Here is a 14251-nt window from a genome sequence, read left to right on the forward strand (position 1 = left end):
AGCATGGTGGGAGGCACAAATGAGATTCAGCGTTTTGGCAGCCTTGGAAATTAGAGAATGGATTGAACTTTGTCCCAAAGCACAGCTTTTTATGGGAATGTTTTTTTATTTTTATTTTTTGAGTTGCCCTGAAATGGCCTGATGTGTCCGAGGCTAATGGAGAAGTATTCAGTTAGGTGTCTGAAGATCAATATAGATCATGTAGAAGGGGCTTAATTATTTTAAAGTCATTGAAACTAGACTTTATGTTCAATTCCTTTGCCTACCCCGGGTATCACAATAAACCACTTTTACGGGAGAATGTGAGTTGGAGATACCAGGCTGCAGTATCCGCCATTTAATCCAGCATTCCAACAATGAAGTTTCTGACATAGGATTTAAAATACAGATTCACTGCTTTGATTTAAAAGTGAAATTGGTAGGTGACGTGAGAAAATTCGGAAAAACAGGGCAGCTCTTAGATCCCAGATGCCATGGTATTCTCAAATTTGCAGCTTTCTAAGGACCAGGAACATATCAAAGTATTCTAAATAAGAAAAAAAGTTTGACGGTTTTATTCTAGGTCACAAATCACTTTTCCTTTGCTTTTTAAAAATTCTTACCTGATGGCAGACCAAAGGTGGGTCAACTCCAGCAATACGGCGATAATTGAAGAAGCAGGGTTTATTTATTCATTTTTATTTTATCTTATTTTTTTATCAGCAAACTGTTAGGTCTTTGAGTATTTTTTTGGAGAAAATATTAGCCACTCTTATTATATTTTTACTTACTGACAGCACAGCTATCAAGTAGCACATCTGGAAATTCTCTAACTGGTCCTGTCTGCTACTTAAAATGAGCTACAGCCACACCATCACATGTATGCGGGGCTGAAGGTTACGTTGTTAAATAACAAAACCAGAACAGAGTATAATAATTCTACCTCATTTTTTCCCTAGAGGATCAAATTATTAAATGGTAGTTTAATGGGTAGAGTTGAGACTATAACTCAGTTAAAAATAATACTTTATTTAACTATAATTAAACATGCAAATATACCCCTTCATTCTGTATTCCTTACTGTTATTTTTTTCCAGAAATATGTACTGTACCAAGTACAAACTTTTTTTTTTAAAGATTCTATTTGTTTGAGAGAGAGAGAGTATGAGTAGAGGGGAGAGGCTGAGGCAGAGAGAGACGCAGACTCCCCGCTGAGCAGGGAGCCTGGTGTGTGGGGCTCAATCCCAGGACCCCAAAATCATGACCTGAACTGAAGGCAGACGCCTAACCGACTGAGCCACCCAGATGCCCCGCAAGTACAAACTCTTTGAAGCTGAAGCGTCAACTTGGCGCAGTAATGGAAGTCCTGCACAGAGCCCATCGCTATGTGGTTCCTTGTAAGAGGGCAACTGACTCTAGAGCAGTTCGTTACCTTCACATAGTTTGGCATTCTAGTCCCAAGTAGCCTTCCTTACAAGAGTTTTCCTTATCATTGTCTCATATGTGCAATAAATAAAATGATTTTAATATAGCAAGTTGCACAGAATTGTCAGGGAACCCAGAGCAATACACTTAAAACATTAATTCAGAGAATTAATTTGCAAAATGAAAGTATATCCTGAGGTAAATACCTAGCTGTGTAGTTAAGCTGAGGTTCAAATCTCACCTCTGCCATTTCCTAGCTACATAAACTTGGGTAAGTTACCCTCATGTTCATATTGATAAAATGAGTATACTGATTTCTACACAAAAAGCTTTCTGGCAGAAATAAATAAGAGATCGACTTACTTTAGCTTTTAATATTAGTCATCATGTTTGCTGGACAGCTTAAGCAGTAAGGCCAAATAAAGCTTTTTGCCTCTAACCACCTCGCTTCCCTCCATAAATTGCTCTATGTCCACAATTTCCCAATTGTTGTTATCATTCTTTGTTCCTCTTTCTCTGTACCCCACATTGAACAAGTCCATTCACAAGCAGACTCTGCCTTAAAAAAATGTCCTAAATTTATCCACTTTCTTCATTTCTACTACCACCACTTTGGTCTAAACCAGGGAGAGAGTAACTCCCTAACGGCCTAACTTTCCTCCCCAAAGTACATTCTTCAGCAAGCAGCTCATGAACTTTGGAACTATAAATTAAATCATCATGCCCCATCGCTTGCTTAAAAACCCTTCAGTGGTTTCTAAGAATGAAGCCTGAATTTCTCACCGTTGACACATGGCATTAAATGACCCGGCCTCTGTCCACCTATCTGACCTCATCCCTTCCCACCCACTGCCTCCTTCACCAGGCGCCTGCCCTCGTGCAGTGGGCAGGCTCAGCCGTGGTCACCTCCCAGCTCTGCATTCAGTGTCATCGTGTCGATGGGTTGAAATCATCCAGTGTGGAAGTATTTGCCACACAGAAATCAGCAAATGCCACCAATCCAGTGACTTGCTTCTGGAAAGTAGTTGTCAAACTTTTATTGCAAATTGCTAATGCTGGTTAATCTGGCCTCTTTTAATTTAAAAACACCAACCTTGTACTGCCTTTCCCCTGTGCACATGTACTTCTCTTTATCTGGAGTGTTTTACTGTAGAGCTGACTTTTTTTTTTTTTAAGGACAAACACATTCATGTCTTGGTCATTTTGTTGTTATATCTAGGTGAGTTGTCAACCTCTCGGAAACGATTTATCTGACCACCAGTCTAATGTAATCCCCTCTCTCCAGTGTCACTCTCTATCACTTTACCTTGTTGTGATTTTGTCTTAGCACTAATTATTGTCTGAAACTATATACTTATAAATAATACATGAGTGTGTGCATTTTGTTTACCCCATCAGTAACTATCATTTTTCCAGTAGAATGGAAATTTCCTAAGTCTTGTTAAGAAATGAATTACGGAACAGAACCCGTGATATAACAGGTGCTTAATAAAATTTGTTGAATGAAAAACTGATTTAATGAGTGAAAAATGATCATTAGTAACCAATTAACCACCATTCTGTTATTTTAATATGCAACTGTTATTTCGTATTTATTTACCATACTTTTAGTTTATTGTTGTATATTTATCACTTGCAGATTTTTCAAAGGACCTATCATAAGGAAAAGTGCCAATCTTTTGAAATTCATGGCTGAAATTCCAGAAGTTTTTGCTACATTGGTTGTGGTCATTCAAATTGACCTCTTCTTTGAAAAACAGCACAAGTGTTTAAGGCTCTGGAGTGTTTAGTGTGCTGTGATGAATTGCGGTCATATGTAAGGACCCACTGAAGCATTTTATGGCTTTAATTCAGTTTCAAATACTTAAAATACTGTTTCAGCTATGTTCTCATGACTTTCCCCTGAACCTTCTGGATCTTATTCAATTCTGTTATCTGTTAGATGTTTCTAGGTAGGACTTGTCCTACTCTGTGCTGTGCCACCTACCTTTTCTTAATTTGATTCACTACTTAAAAATCTGCCGAAGATGGAACCAGGTACCTTTGCAGTGTTACCATTTGGCAGTTTTTCTGTATGTGGCCTTCCCCAAACAAAAAAGGGTGAGCCTTCCTTATCTCTCAAATACCCAAAGCACCTTTTTAGCTATAAAAACTATATCATACGTATGGTATTTAGCTTCACATGGCTTAATAATAACAGCCTATGACTCTTCACATAAATGTAATATGAAAAGAGTCACTTGTTTTGAGTTTTGTTATGGAAATTTTGGTGTTTAGATAAACCATCCCAATAGATATACATCTATACAAGTAATTTTTCAGGTCTCTTTGATATATATATTTTTTAAATTAGATGATCTTCTGCCCTCACCAGTATATTTAGAATCTGTGAATCATTAATATCTGCGAATGCTTTTTCAGGGAACTGCATTAGTATGTGAGAAAGCAGCAAAACATGGTGATATGACAATAGGGGGATGTTAGTTATAATTCAGTGTGTAATATGGAAGGATTTTGAAAAAGAACTGTATATGAAAAACTTCCAAATTAGAGAAACCTGACTTAAACTGATAATTTTATAGCCAGAAGACTTCTTGGAAATGAGCCAGTCCATTTTCTTTATATTTGAGATAAGAAAATTGAGGCCTGGAAAAATAGGCAGTTTGCCAGAGCTTGAAGACCAAGAGTGACAGAGTCAAGAAAAATATCTAGGATTTCTGCCTTTCAACTGAGTTCTTGCTCACATATACTGTATTTTTGAAGCAGGATCTGCTGACTCTCTGAATAACATAGATTTCCAAAAATGCAATTTTTGGAAAGCTTCTCTTCTTATATGCTGTTCATTGTAACCTTCTAATGAGCAAAACGTTTAACTGTTATTTTTTCCAAATAAATTAATGTTTCAAAATATGTTTAAGTGAAGTCAAATTAATTAGAATCAGTAATTTCAATATTGATCTTTTCAAAATAGGCTTAAATTTAGCCATTGTTCAAGTTAAATTGCTAAGTGGGAGAAGATATAAAAAAATTCATTAGGCTTTCCAGGTAGAAGATGGTAATATTACCAATTATCCCTGCCGTTGTCATTTTGCATTTATTAAAATCAAACCATGAAGTTGATTTAATAGACCTTATAAGTGAATTCTGAGTATAGTCAATGAGACACTTCTGCTTTTATGGACTACATTAATGTGTAACAAATACCTCAGTGTTGTTTTGTCAGAAAATATTTGTGCAGCAGTCTCTTCCAGCTCTTCTAGGTACTGGAGATACAATGGTGAAAAGTGAAAATTTCTGTTCTCAAAGATAAACAAAAAACAAAATATAATACACAGACCAGGAGTGATATGAGATGTTATGAAGTTAAATAGAGCAGGTTAAGTGGTAAGAGAGGGAGGAACTGGAGGTACTATTTTTGATCGTATAGTCAGGAAAGTGAAATGGAAGATCTAGGTTGCTTGCAGTTGCTTGCAGATGAAACAGCCTTAAGGCAGAGATCGAGCTGACCATACCCAAAGAACAGCAGAAGGTCCTGGATGGCTGGACTAGAGTGAAAAAGAGAAAGTCTTGGAGGATGAGGAAAGTAGAAGCTAGATCACATAAATGTTTTAGGGCGGGGTAAAGAACTTTAATTTTATTCAAAGAGCGAAGTGAAGCCTTGTTAAGATTTTGGATAGGGAGTGACTGGGGGCTTTGGAAAGATCTGGTGCTGTGGAGAAGAGATCTGGCTTTGTGATAGTGGTGAAGAACAAGAGCAGAAGTAGAGATGGTGTTTAAAAGACCATGACAGCAATCCCTGAAAGAGATAACAGTGTTTGAAATTAGGTGACAGTGTGGAGGTGGGCTGAAGGAATGAACTATCCTATCCATTTTAAAGATTGAGCCAGTGGGACTTGATAATGAGATTGGAGGTGCAGGAAGTTTGGAAAAGAGATGAGTCAAACAGGAGTCCTAGAATATTTGCCTTGGAAATTTGGAGATGGGGAGAGAGAAGAATTTTAAGATAAATTATCAAGAATTATTTTTTGGATATGTTATATTTTCAATATGAGATAAACAGTGGAGATGTCGGGTAGATAGATTTAGAAGTTTAGTTCTCAGGGAAGACATTGGTGTAGAGACACCGTGGAAAGTCACAAACTTTAGGTGCTATCCATTCTGTGCTTTCTGAGTGCTTGTATGGGCCAGAATTTGTACTATATTGTCTCATTTAATCTCATTACAACCCTGTAAAATAGATACTTTTATTCCAGTTTTATGAATTAAAAGAAAAACAAAAACCCTGAGTATCAAAGAAGGTAAGCAACTTGGCTTAAGCATGCAGCTGTTTTTCAGTGAAAACAGGATTCAAAACTGGTAAACCTGGGCAGGGAGAACGTTTCTTGACCATTACTCACTGCTTGCTACATATTAGCTTGTCTACTTGTGATATGTTTTGTATAGACCATGTTCATAAAAATTTCTTCTCTTTGGATTAAATGTTATTTTTACACTTAAAAAAATTGGTTTATAAAAAAAACAACTTGTGGTTTTCAGCCATTAAAACAGCTTGCAAAATAAGAATATTCGTAAATTTGAAATCAAAGTATTGATATTCTCATCAAATCAAGAAATGTGTATCTATAGGTTTTATAAAGTGCAAAACAAGTGTAATATATTTTACTAAGAATATACAATATGTATGATATAAACGGACATATACATACAATGAGTCAGTTGGGCTGTGTGCGCGCATGTTTGCATTTAATTTGGGGGTGGGAAATTAATCAGTACACAAATTAAATACATTATTCTTTATCTGTTCTTAGTCTAATATATAAAAGGGATATAGAGATACTCTGGATGTAGATTTGGCCAAAAAGCTTAGTTATGAAGCGTCTATGTGTCAGCATAACTAATAGGTCTGAGGGGAAAAGTTCAGTTATTAGCATTTCTAATTAAGGGCATTTATCATCTGACTGAAAGAAGGACTAAACTTCATTCTTATGCAGGGATAGAAAATTACTTTTTAATGGAGGGGAAACATGATGCTTTTGCAAAAGTTGATTCTAAAAGCTAAAAGGGCTAGTCACCATGCTTTATTTTCTTGGTGAAGATATGATGACATTTGAATTCATGCTATCTGTCACGTTGTTTAGTTGAGACAGTCATTGCATTGCAAATGGCTCTATAATCAAAAGAGAGGTCAGAAATGTGGAATATGACATATTACATCTGAAGATAGTTGTTTTTTAAATGTTCCAGAAAGATGGCATTTTGTCAACATTATTTGTGGGAAAATGTTGGAGAAGAGGTTGTCTTGTCTGTTATGATGAACATTTTTAATAATGAAAATTGCTGTAAAACTTTCCATAAGGCACCAGTGATTCCATAAATCAGATAGAGCCAGAATTATCTTCAATTACTAAAAATTAATTGCATTTAACTTGCTTCTATATTTAGTCTAAGGCAGTTTTGGTTATTTCCATTTGAGTTGTTGAACGAAAATCTTTCCAGAAACATTTTACTGATCTAGTAAGCTTTTATTCAATAATTCATGAATCAAGCAGTATCCAATCTAATAGAAAGAACCTTCACAGATCTGTATAAGACATGAGATTCATATAGACCAGGTGAGCAGGAGCAAGGACATTATACTGGCATTTGCTGACTGATTAAAGCAAGGTCACTTTCCCTATACAGAGCATAAGGAAGACTTGGAGTCAGCTGAGGTAATTTGTTCTGAAGAGGCAAGTGCTGGTTGGTTGACCTAGGCCTCTGTTTCTGGGAGAACCCCCAAACACAGAAACTTAGTTAAGTTCTGGGTTGCTGATGGGAGGCTTAGCATGAATGACTCCATTTTGGGCCAAATAAGGTTACTGTAACAAAATACTTGTCCTAGATGAGAATTTATTTCCAAAGTTGATAACTGATGATTATTTTACTTCCTCTTATTTCTAGTAAGATTTTGTACCATATCTGTTAGTGACATAAGTATTATTATAAATTATTTATTTACATACTTTTCTTTAAATCAGCTACTCTTTAATAGGAAAAAATCTTCCTATGTAGAATTTCATTTATATATTCATGAGATACAATACAAAAACAGATGATTTAACCTCTGAAATTCTGTTAAATAAGAGCTAGAATTGTCATTCTGTTGCATAGAATTAAAATTTAATAAAATAATTTCAGTCTACACTTCATTTACTCAAATAAGCTATAAATATAAGTAGACAAAGGAACCAATGTTGAAATGGAAATAAACTGTTTTGTAAAGGAAAATGTTTATGTTACTTAAAAGATAAATGCTAAATATCATAAAAATTAACTTGATCTTATTGTTAGGTTTTTTTTCTCTTCAAAAGTCCTTTAATTTTATCTTGTTAAAACATAACCGTTTTGTAGCCTATTTTGATAGTTATTTCATAAATATGTAATTCAATATTTTCACTAAGTAGGAAGGAGGAAGGTTGTGTTTAGCATTTGAAGACAGCCTTTGGTGTTTCAGAATTTCAACAGGTGTTGAGGATTGGTTTTTTTTTTTGAGAATTTTTAAAAATATCCTTTAAAGAGTAATTCCTCAAGACAGATGTTTTGTGCAGAATAAAATATTTTATTAACATTATATATTACTTTAAAAATTTTTTAAATTGTGGCTATATATATATATATAACATAATTACCATCTTAATTGTTTTTAAGTGTACAGTTCGACAGCATTAAGTACATTCACATGGTTGTACAACTTTTCCATATCATTTTCATAATATTATTAAATGGTCGCTTTAGTTTTACTTATCATCTCTATTTAGTATAAGAATTTATCAAGGAACTACAGTGTTTTTGATAAAGATTCCTGCAGAGATAATTTAAAAATCAGGTGTTATCTATGCATACATATACCTACATGATAATGTATTTGTAGAACTAATTAGCAGTAATAAATTATACTATAAAATGTAATTTCTACAATATTAAACTTCCAGTCATATTTACATGCTCCATACTTATTTGCTTTATACATTTGCTGAATTCAAATTTAAATCTAACCATAGAAGTTCCAATGTTAATATAGAATGGCTGAGATTCAGTACGTTTTCAGTGGATGGCTTACGAACTGTGAGAAAACCATGTTTACTTCATGGGAAAGAAAAAAAGAAGCTAATACTTTACTACACCAAATACACACCCAGTCAGAGGACCCATTCACCAAATGTTTGATGTCAAGAATGAAATCGGCTTTGTTGCAAAGCACCAGATTTCAGTTAGGCAAAAATTTTATTTCTGTGGAATAGTTTTTCATGTTTCACAAAAGTATGTTTAATTTATAAGGGCTAACATAAAAAATGTAATCTGCCTGCAGTTTGAACTTTAATTACTCATTTAGATTCATTTGTTACACTTACTAAAGATGTATTTTCTGATAGAGCAGTTGCCTGAAACTTTTTTCTTTTTAAAAATCTTATTATAAATTATCTTGAACTTTATCTTAATATATATGAGCTTATTAAGCCACCAGTGTTAAAGGCTTACTACTTACTTAACTTACTTAATAATTTCCCAAATTAAAAAATATGGAATATGACTCAGACAAAGCATTGGAACAACCCACAGTAGCATGGATTATCAGAAGATTAAGCTGTGAACATTCTTTCTCCGTGTTTGTGATTTATTTTCACACAGTTTTAAAAATGCTTTTCAGGATCATGTGCATTGTTTGCCATTTGCTCTAAAAATTCCAGGTTTCTATCAATTTATCCATGTTTATTTTACATTTGTATGTAAATATACATACATATATACATATTGATACAGATGAATATGTATATACACAATATATAAAATTTTACAAAATGAAATTTGAAGTTCCCTATATCTTCTGACTTAAAATTATATTTCAAATGTCCACTGCACCTCCTAGCCTCTACAGTTGTAAATTTCTGAGACCTAATTTTTTATTTCATTTGTAACTTCAAACCTTTTCCTTGGCCCCCCATCAGCTACCAGGAGTCTGTGTCATTACATCCTGCCTCTTCTTTTTGATTGCATCCGTTTTTCATAAATCAATCCCAGATGAAATTGAAAAATCTTGCCCTATTACGCCACTGCCTATATAATTCATCATTATCAGATCTTTTCAAACTAAACATTGGCCCCTGGTATTCTGAGTCTTCTCCTGGGACTCAGGATTAATTGGGACCCTCTGTTTATAAGTAGTAGACTATCTCCAAAACTTTGACCTTTGTCTGCAGTCTTGTTCTCTGACCCCAGCCTTAGGCTAAGGCCTATATTCCCACATGTATATTTCTAGAAATATTCAGCTCTTTGAACTTTCAGCCAGTCACTAGACCAGATTTTCATATAAAGAATCAAAGGAAATGACTACAGAATGAGGACAAGTCCTAATGGTATGCATTATGGGTTTATATAAAGATGAATTAAATAAAATTATTCCTGCTCTCAATTATCTTATAACTTAATAGGGGATAAGGCAGAAGTATATTGATAGTAATGATAATACAGAGTAAAACATCTGTAATAAGAATGGCATAGTTTTATCTGGACCAATAAACTAAAAAAAAGATTTTTTTAAGAGTTCAAGATTGGCTTTCTCTTTCTACTATGACTGAACGCAAATAAATTGCTTAAATTCTTTGAGTCTCAAATTTTTCATAAAAAAATTAAACAATACCTACTTCATGGAATCTGTACATTAAATGCGTAATAGAAGATCTATACACACACACACACACCATGTATACCATATATATCTGATTTCAAATAAGAGTTCAACAATATGTATATACAAATATATGTATGTATACATTTATATTTCCATTTACAGATAAAAGTATGGGCTAAGTTTACACAGAATAATTGATATATCAGTTTTTGACATACTAATGTTGAGGCTTTTTTGGCAACTTGCAAGAGGAGACAACAGGTAGTCAGTTGCATGTATCAGCCTGGAGTCAACATAAAGTTCTGGACTAAAGATAAAGTAATAGTAAACATTGTGCAGCACTTCACAAGGGATATAACAAAAAGATGTTAGGAAACAGGAACATAAGGGCCCTAGACCACATCCTCACACAATTAAGAAGTAGAGTGTAAAAACTAGCAAATGCAGAAAAGCAACAATGAAAACATGACTTCATCATTCAATTAGCAGATAAGAGGATGTGCTAAGATTTGTGTGGGCCAATGACTAGGAAACTTGCGTCTTTCATCTGAGATGAGTGATGTAGAAATGAGATTTATTTGCAGTCAGAGGGGATTCCATGTTTCTCTCCTGATTTCATCTTCCTNNNTGAAGTTGAGAGGCAATGACTTCCAGAGCTCACACTATCAGTAGACAAGGATGAGGTGGGATCTAGGTGTATGGTGGTAGGCCCCATTCCCAAGAACAAAAATAAAATATATTGGAGGCAGAATTCAAGTTTAGAGTTAGTTAAATCTCAGTAAAAGACTTAGAAATTTAGCACAATTTGTTTGTAAGGTTTCCTTGTAAAATTGAAAAAAGTAGATAAGACTGCATTCACATCCTTTGGGGCAACAAGAAAGGGAGACCATGAGAAATTGTGGTTCACACTATCAATTCATGAAGAAAATAGGAAGAGAAACCTAAGTACTTATAAAGTGGGTTGTGGCAGCGACTAAGGGGAGAAAAGGAGAATCTGGGGATCATTCTTTGCTTGAGAAGAGTCCCCATGTTGATATGATCTCTATTGTTTCTATTTAGAGAAATTTAAATTTGAAAAATGATGTTGTAAATGCATTTAAAGGCAGATGATTTGACTTTTAGTTGTGGGATAACCCACAGAATCTAACCAAATGTAACCACCTATGTGCCTACTTTCAAGCCAGGACCATCTGTTGTTACTGGTGTGCTTTTAAAATCTTTTGGAAAATTAGACCTTCTCTGGTATGAAGACAGTGAGATTGAACTTGCTGAATATTTTCCTGCATAAACAATGTTTTTCTCTTTTTGCTTACTAATTCAGAAAACACATCAGCAACAATATTTATGTAGTTTATAGACAAAGGAAGAAATCACATGTTCCTAACCAAATGAGTTAGTCATCATTTTATGTGGTTTTCCATATGTGTGTCATCAGACACTTTAGAATACCAAAGATAAAACCTTTGGTTGGCAGTTACTGGGTTATTTCTTAACAAGTTTAAGTACTTATTGTTGATTAGAGAGCAATGTGCCTACCAGAAATATGTAGGTCTTCTTTAAACTCTCACTGTAAATTATCAAATTTTTTATTTTTAAATTTCTAATCAACATGTTCTCCACAAAACTATGAAAGTTTTGAGAGCTAAGTGTCTCATATTGTTATACTACAAAGGAATCATCAAAAGGAAAGGATGACTCAAATGTTTTCCTAAATAATATTATTATAGAACTGACTCAGAAGTTTTGTTGGGGAACTGAAATCCTGAGAATTATGATATTGAAATCTGTAAGATTTAAAAATGAAGCTTCTATAAGTCAGTTTTCCATTTTCCTTGTTTCTAAAGCAAGTACAAGAACAAGGAGTAATGGAGAATGCATTTTAACCATGTGCCAGTCACTATGCTAAGCATGTTACATTTCCCTCAATACTTCTTTGGGGTAGATTCTATGCTTATTATTCCCATTTTACAGATAAGGAGACTGAAATTTGGTGAGTGGAGTTCCATGTCAGTAAAAGATGTGAAAGAGCTCTCCATCTCCTCCTATCCTTTGCTTCTAGGACCTTGATTTAATTATTCCCTCTCTCAGTTCATCATAGTATACACACTTGCCTTCCCATGACAACCTCTTTTGCCCACATAAAAGCACAGATATCCTCCGGTTATGTTTTTTCAATGTAAGCAGTGGAAGAGATCTTAACATGATGCAGATATTCAACTTCCATTTCACCAAATTATATATAATTAAACACACATGAGATTTAGGACAAACATTGGTCATCATTAATACCCCTGAAGATATTTAGTTAGCTTTAACATGACCCTTGTGAGAAATTCAAAATCTCTGACAAGATTGTTGTCTCCAAATGCCCCACAAACATCAACTGGCAAATAACTAAGGTCCCTCACAGATGGGCGTTTTCCTCCAACTCATGTCTTGTGTTGTTGTCTGGACCCAGATTGTCCAAAGTCCCAGCACATCTCACTGAGTGGCACCAGTCCAGCTACTAGCAACATCTTCCAGCTTTTTGCCAGTGGCAAACATCATCACATCCAAGTCACATGGTTTAAATCCCAGCTTCCTCACTATATCTATGGCCTTGAAAAAGTCACTTAACTTAATCATCAGCTTATTTAAACATAAAATGGAGATAGCAGAAGTACTAACTGATGAAGTTTAGACAAGATAATTTATGGAAACTTCTTCAACCAGCACTTGCACACCTAAGGACTCAATAAACATTTGGTATAATCATTATTAATGTGTTGAGTGAGATTTTTAAGGTCTTATTTTGATGTGCTTCTCCAGTGTTTATAATACCTCCAAATCTATTTTGTGTGTGAAATATTTGTGACATCATTTTACCATTATCTACACTAAGTGATTGGTGAAAAGGCAATTATGCTATTTTAGTAAGTTTGTAGTTAATTATACATATAAGGAATAGTGAGGACTTATTTTCTTTCCTTTAATATAAAACCAAACACCTAAATGGTAAGACTTACAATGCCTGGCTGAATTAGTTGGCTAAGTGTCTGACTCTTGAGTTTTGGCTCGGGTCATGATCTTGGGGTCCTGAGATCAAGCCCCACTGTTGGGCTCTGTGCTCCGCAGGAAGCCTGCTTAAGATTCTCTCTCTTCCTCTCCCTCTGCTCCTCCCTCACCACATGTGCACTCTCTATCCCACTCTGTCTTAAAAAAATATAATAAAATGAAATAAAAGATAAGACTTTGGCAGTCATGAATTTAAAAATATGTTAATGTAAATGGAATGCTTAATATAAAATAACTTACTGAGAAAGACATACAGCCTAAATTTAATTGCATAGGATTCTGGGAGTGATTGTGCTTCATTACAGTGCCCAGCTCAACTGGTCATGCACATCTAACACAGAGTCTGAGCTTCCTTGTACAGAGCACAAAAATAACAGATCACCAAACCCACTGGGTTCCATAATTTTTTAGTCTGCTGATTTTGGTTCCTGTACATTTGAGCATAAAAGCTGCTTGGTATCAGGCCATCAGTAATTACAATCTAAGAACATAGAAAAAGTTTAAATAGTAGTAAAGGAAATATCAGCAAATCACAAGATGGCCAGAAAAAATAATACAGAAGGTTGTGAATCACAACACTATTCTGTAAGAGTAAAATTTCACACCATAGACATTTTACAGAGAAATGAATGAGTGAATGAATGGATGGCTTTTTAAAAAAAAAAAAAGTGTTGAGTGCTAGGAATTAGTAGAATTTTAACTTCATATAAGGAGAAATAATTTTATGGAGAAAATGTTTTAATATCTTAAACAGAAAAGGGGAGTATTCAGGGCTTTATTTTTTTTTTAGATAAACACAGTTAAACGGATCTCTATTGCTTCTATTTAGAGAAATTAAAATTTGAAAAATGATTTTGCAAATGCCTCCAAAGGCAGTTGATTTGACTTTTAGTTGTGGGACAACCCACAGAATCTAACCAAATTCTGCATTTGATCTTCACCACAAAGAGTCTGTTAACTTTGCGTAGTACAGACGATGTACGCCAAGGTTTTACTAAATGTTGGCTTTTCATTATATGCTGATAACAGAACTGGAACAAGAAATAAAAAGGAATTGTTTCACATTTATATGAAATAGTAGATAAATATAATGAAAGTAATTCTAAATCAGCTTATTGTCATAAT

General features: G+C 34.4%; 1 protein-coding gene across 1 annotated transcript in view; it reads left to right on the forward strand.

The window, feature by feature from the left end:
- The window catches only part of FAT4 (FAT atypical cadherin 4), a 165021-nt gene that overhangs the window by 96848 nt on the left and 53922 nt on the right, over positions 1 to 14251 (forward strand).

This window comes from Ursus maritimus, unplaced genomic scaffold (assembly GCF_017311325.1).
Source record: "Ursus maritimus isolate PB19 unplaced genomic scaffold, ASM1731132v1 scaffold_11, whole genome shotgun sequence".
In the NCBI taxonomy this organism is placed as follows: domain Eukaryota; kingdom Metazoa; phylum Chordata; class Mammalia; order Carnivora; family Ursidae; genus Ursus; species Ursus maritimus.